This window comes from Heterodontus francisci, chromosome 45, assembly GCF_036365525.1.
Source record: "Heterodontus francisci isolate sHetFra1 chromosome 45, sHetFra1.hap1, whole genome shotgun sequence".
Lineage (NCBI taxonomy): Eukaryota > Metazoa > Chordata > Chondrichthyes > Heterodontiformes > Heterodontidae > Heterodontus > Heterodontus francisci.
The window spans coordinates 1,791,866-1,797,679 of record NC_090415.1 but is presented as its reverse complement, the minus strand read 5'-3'; positions in this window follow the sequence as shown (position 1 = coordinate 1,797,679).

The window sequence follows — 5,814 nt, the reverse complement described above, 5'->3', positions numbered from 1 at the left end:
AAGTTCCCGACTCCAGAAATCCAGCCGGAGCCGAGACCGGAGGCGGAGAGAGGAGGCAATCTCTCGCTCCGCCAGCACCCACAGGCCCAGCAGATGGGGCAGCATTCTCGGTTATAACCGAGTCGGGTATCTCCTGGTTGGTGGTGGACTCCGGCTGGGAGGGCTGACCCTCTGGGGCCTCGCCCTCCCCTCCACAGTGCACCCGACCCAGTAGCAGTGGCAGAATGGGTGGCGTCCTCAGGCTCCCCCACCACAAGCAGGGCCCCACTTACTCCTTCAGGAGAGGCCTCATGTACCGGGGCCTTCCCCTCCCCTCCATCCTGAGGTATAGGGAGCTCCTGCCCAGACTTTGTAGCCTTGGTGGTGGCAGGGGAAACCTGGGGACCCGAAACAGGAGACAGCTCCCCTCTAACAGATGGGCACTGCGCCTCAGGGCCCCTCGTAACCTCTGTGGAGGGGTGCCCTCTCCTCTTTTTCCCACCAGGGCACAGAGGCTCAGAGACCACCATGTCATCAGAGGCCTCTGCCTCCGCACCCTCCTTTTTTTTAGTCACCCTGGGCCTGAGCCCAGCCCTGGGACAGGTAGATTCTATGAGAACAGGCTTTGGGATGAGCTCAGGCTCGGGGTTGTTTCAATGTGTCCAGGGGACGCGCCTCTTGATGTTTCTTTTTTCTCCGCGTCTTCCTTCCACTCGGACGGACACTCCCCTCCCCGCTGGAGGCCGTGTAAACCACAGCCTCTGGAACCGACTGAGCGGTGTCTGTTGGATGTGTGGGGGGAGTGGGAGGAGGTGCTGTGGAACCACCCTGGGCCGCCGAGGTGGAGCTGGCGGCCGGGAGGTTGGGGCAGTTCTTACGAACATGCCCCACCCCCTTGCAGACGTGGCACCGCGCCCCGTCCGAGGTCCAAAAGACGCGGTAGGCCGTCCCCTGGAACTCCACATTAAATTGGCCCTCCGTGTCCTCCTCCCACGCCAGCTGCATAAATAACTGGCGGCGGAAGGAGTAGACATGTTGGAGGCTGTGCTCCCGAAGACCAAGCCGGACTGGGGTGATCCCCGACCTCACCTCCCCCAGATGGTGCAGGTGGGGGAGGAGGAGCTCACTGGGAATGAAGGGCGGGACGTTTGATAAGATTATCCGCTGCGCAGTGGCCCCCAGAGGGTCCACCGGCAGGAAGGTCCCCCCCACAGTGAGCCCTTTACTCAGGGCCATGGACACGGCCCGCTTGGTCTTTAGAAAAAACACAGCCTTCCCATACATCTTTGAGGCCGCAACAATGGCCGAGGGGCCGACAACCTCGGCCATTGCCTTTACGCAGGCCTCAATAGACATGTTGGGGTGGGGATAGCTCTTCACCCCATGGCTGCATGTCAACAATTTAAAGGGTGACGGGGCCACGTGGGCAGCCACAGAAGCTGCAGCTGCGTAGGTAGTAGAGGGCCCCGCCACCGGTGATGAAGGGCTTGCCATGGGTCTAAGAGCTAAACCCACCCCAAATTGTGGGCTTGCACACCAAATATCAGCGATTCACTGAAAATATTGAATATGTATTAAAAAAACAAACTGAGGGAATGAGGGCTGAGGGAATAGAGGAGAGGTAAAGACAGGCTGTCAGGGATGACTTGCTTTCTGGAGGTGGTGCTCACAGTACACTTAAAACAAACAGTCTTTGAACTTGGTCTTCCGGTCTTCTGGTTGGGGGAGGCGTCTTCACCTGGGTCAGCTGAAGCTGCCCAGGCACTATCTATCCCCTTCCGTCTGTTTAGCTGGGCAGCTTCAGCTGACCCAGGCTGGGCAATTGGGGTGGGGAGGGAGCTTCCCTGTGTGCTTGTTGCAGCAGCACAGATTCCTGCTGAATTGGCAGCCCCACCCCTTGTTGTTCCAGCCACTTGTTCCTCCCCCAACAGTCCAAAGCAAAGCAAATTACTGGTGTTCAGCACCCGCCTCCAGACAAAGCCCTGTTTCCAACAAAAAAGAATGTCTCTTTCTTCTCTTTAATGGCGGTTGTTGTTGAAGCTTTCCCTCCGCTTAGTTGTAGCTGCTCCCCCTTGCTCAGTGTAGCTCCTCTCTCCACCTCTGCAACCTCCTATGAGGAGAGATTGAGTCGGTTAGGCTTGTATTCGCTAGGGTTCAGAAGAATGAGAGGGGATCTCAGAGAAACCTACAAAATGTTAACAGGACCGGGCAGACCAGATGCAGGAAGGATGTTCCCGATGGTGGGGGAGTCCAGAACCAGGGGGTCACAGTCTAAGGATAAGGGGAAAGATATTTAGGACTGAGATGAGGAGGGATTTCTTCATCCAGAGAGTGGTGAGCCTGTGGAATTCTCTACCACAGAAAGTAGTTGAGGACAAAACATTAAATATATTCAAGAAAGAGTTGGATATAGTTCTTGGAGCTAAAGGGATCGGAGGGTATGGGGAGGGGGGGGGGGTTGGGGGGGAAAGCGGGAACAGGTTACTGAGTTTGGACGATCAGCCATGGTCATAATGAATGGAGGAGCAGGCTCGAAGGACCGAATGGCCTACTCCTGCACCTACTTTCCGATGTTTCTATACAAAGGTAGGTGGAAAGGTTAGCTGTGGGGCGGACAGAGAGAGGCTGCAAAGAGAAAAAGACAGGTTAAGCGAATGGGCAACAAGATGGCAGATGGAGTATAGTCTGGGAAGGTGTGAAGTTCTTCACTTTGGTTGTAAGAACAGAAAAGCAAAATGTGTTCGAAAAGGTGCAAAACTTCCAACACTGTGTGCAATTTTGGTCTCCGCATTGAAGGCAGGAGATGCTTGTAATGGAGACAGTGCAGAGAAGATTCACGAGACTGATTCCTGGGATGAGGGGATGGTCCTATGGTGAGAGACTGAGTAGAATGCAGCTGATGTTCTCTGGCATTTATAGGAATGTGTCTGTGTCCCTGTCTCGCAGTGTGCGTCTCTCTCTGTCTCTGTCCCTGTCTCATAGTGTGTGTCTCTCTCTGTCCCTGTCCCTGTCTCATAGTGTGTGTCTCTCTGTCCCTGTCCCTGTCTCACAGTGTGTGTCTCTCTGTCCCTGTCCCTGTCTCACAGTGTGCGTCTCTCTCTGTCTCTGTCCCTGTCTCATAGTGTGTGTCTCTCTGTCCCTGTCCCTGTCTCACAGTGTGTGTCTCTCTGTCCCTGTCCCTGTCTCACAGTGTGCGTCTCTCTCTGTCTCTGTCCCTGTCTCACAGTGTGTGTCTCTCTGTCTCTGTCCCTGTCTCATAGTGTGTGTCTCTCTCTGTCCCTGTCCCTGTCTCACAGTGTGCGTCTCTCTCTGTCTCTGTCCCTGTCTCACAGTGTGTGTCTCTCTGTCCCTGTCCCTGTCTCACAGTGTGCGTCTCTCTCTGTCTCTGTCCCTGTCTCACAGTGTGTGTCTCTCTGTCTCTGTCCCTGTCTCATAGTGTGTGTCTCTCTGTCTCTGTCCCTGTCTCACAGTGTGTGTCTCTCTGTCTCTGTCCCTGTCTCATAGTGTGTGTCTCTCTCTGTCCCTGTCCCTGTCTCATAGTGTGTGTCACTCTGTCTCTGTCCCTGTCTCATAGTGTGTGTCTCTCTCTGTCCCTGTCCCTGTCTCATAGTGTGTGTCTCTCTGTCTCTGTCCCTGTCTCACAGTGTGTGTCTCTCTCTCTGTCTCTGTCCCTGTCTCACAGTGTGTGTCTCTCTCTGTCTGTCTCTGTCCCTGTCTCACAGTGTGTGTCTCTCTGTCTCTGTCCCTGTCTCACAGTGTGTCTCTCTCTGTCTGTCTCTGTCCCTGTTTCACAGTGTGTGTCTCTCTCTGTCCCTGTCCCTGTCTCATAGTGTGTGTCTCTCTCTCTGTCTCTGTCCCTGTCTCACAGTGTGTGTCTCTCTCTGTCTCTGTCCCTGTCTCACAGTGTGTGTCTCTCTCTCTGTCTCTGTCCCTGTCTCACAGTGTGTGTCTCTCTCTGTCTCTGTCCCTGTCTCACAGTGTGTGTCTCTCTCTGTCCCTGTCTCACAGTGTGTGTCTCTCTCTCTGTCTCTGTCCCTGTCTAACAGTGTGTGTCTCTCTCTGTCTCTGTCCCTGTCTCACAGTGTGTGTCTCTCTCTCTGTCTCTGTCCCTGTCTCATAGTGTGTGTCTCTCTCTCTGTCTCTGTCCCTGTCTCACAGTGTGTGTCTCTCTCTCTCTGTCCCTGTCTCACAGTGTGTGTCTCTCTCTCTGTCTCTGTCCCTGTTTCACAGTGTGTGTCTCTCTCTGTCTCTGTCCCTGTCTCACAGTGTGTGTGTCTCTGTCTCTGTCTCTGTCCCTGTCTCACAGTGTGTGTCTCTCTGTCTCTGTCCCTGTCTCACAGTGTGTGTGTCTCTCTCTGTCTCTGTCCCTGTCTCACAGTGTGTGTCTCTCTCTGTCTGTCTCTGTCCCTGTCTCATAGTGTGTGTCTCTCTCTGTCTCTGTCCCTGTCTCACAGTGTGTGTCTCTCTGTCTCTGTCCCTGTCTCACAGTGTGTGTCTCTCTCTGTCTGTCTCTGTCCCTGTCTCATAGTGTGTGTCTCTCTCTGTCTCTGTCCCTGTCTCACAGTGTGTGTCTCTCTCTCTGTCTCTGTCCCTGTCTCACAGTGTGTGTCTCTCTCTGTCTGTCTCTGTCCCTGTCTCATAGTGTGTGTCTCTCTCTGTCTCTGTCCCTGTCTCATAGTGTGTGTCTCTCTCTGTCTGTCTCTGTCCCTGTCTCATAGTGTGTGTCTCTCTCTGTCTCTGTCCCTGTCTCACAGTGTGTGTCTCTCTGTCTCTGTCCCTGTCTCACAGTGTGTGTCTCTCTCTGTCTGTCTCTGTCCCTGTCTCATAGTGTGTGTCTCTCTCTGTCTCTGTCCCTGTCTCACAGTGTGTGTCTCTCTCTCTGTCTCTGTCCCTGTCTCACAGTGTGTGTCTCTCTCTGTCTGTCTCTGTCCCTGTCTCACAGTGTGTGTCTCTCTCTGTCTCTGTCCCTGTCTCACAGTGTGTGTCTCTCTCTGTCCCTGTCTCACAGTGTGTGTCTCTCTCTCTGTCTCTGTCCCTGTCTAACAGTGTGTGTCTCTCTCTGTCTCTGTCCCTGTCTCACAGTGTGTGTCTCTCTCTCTGTCTCTGTCCCTGTCTCATAGTGTGTGTCTCTCTCTCTGTCTCTGTCCCTGTCTCACAGTGTGTGTCTCTCTCTCTCTGTCCCTGTCTCACAGTGTGTGTCTCTCTCTCTGTCTCTGTCCCTGTTTCACAGTGTGTGTCTCTCTCTGTCTCTGTCCCTGTCTCACAGTGTGTGTGTCTCTGTCTCTGTCTCTGTCCCTGTCTCACAGTGTGTGTCTCTCTGTCTCTGTCCCTGTCTCACAGTGTGTGTGTCTCTCTCTGTCTCTGTCCCTGTCTCACAGTGTGTGTCTCTCTCTGTCTGTCTCTGTCCCTGTCTCATAGTGTGTGTCTCTCTCTGTCTCTGTCCCTGTCTCACAGTGTGTGTCTCTCTGTCTCTGTCCCTGTCTCACAGTGTGTGTCTCTCTCTGTCTGTCTCTGTCCCTGTCTCATAGTGTGTGTCTCTCTCTGTCTCTGTCCCTGTCTCACAGTGTGTGTCTCTCTCTCTGTCTCTGTCCCTGTCTCACAGTGTGTGTCTCTCTCTGTCTGTCTCTGTCCCTGTCTCATAGTGTGTGTCTCTCTCTGTCTCTGTCCCTGTCTCATAGTGTGTGTCTCTCTCTGTCTGTCTCTGTCCCTGTCTCATAGTGTGTGTCTCTCTCTGTCTCTGTCCCTGTCTCACAGTGTGTGTCTCTCTCTCTGTCTCTGTCCCTGTCTCACAGTGTGTGTCTCTCTCTGTCTGTCTCTGTCCCTGTCTCATAGTGT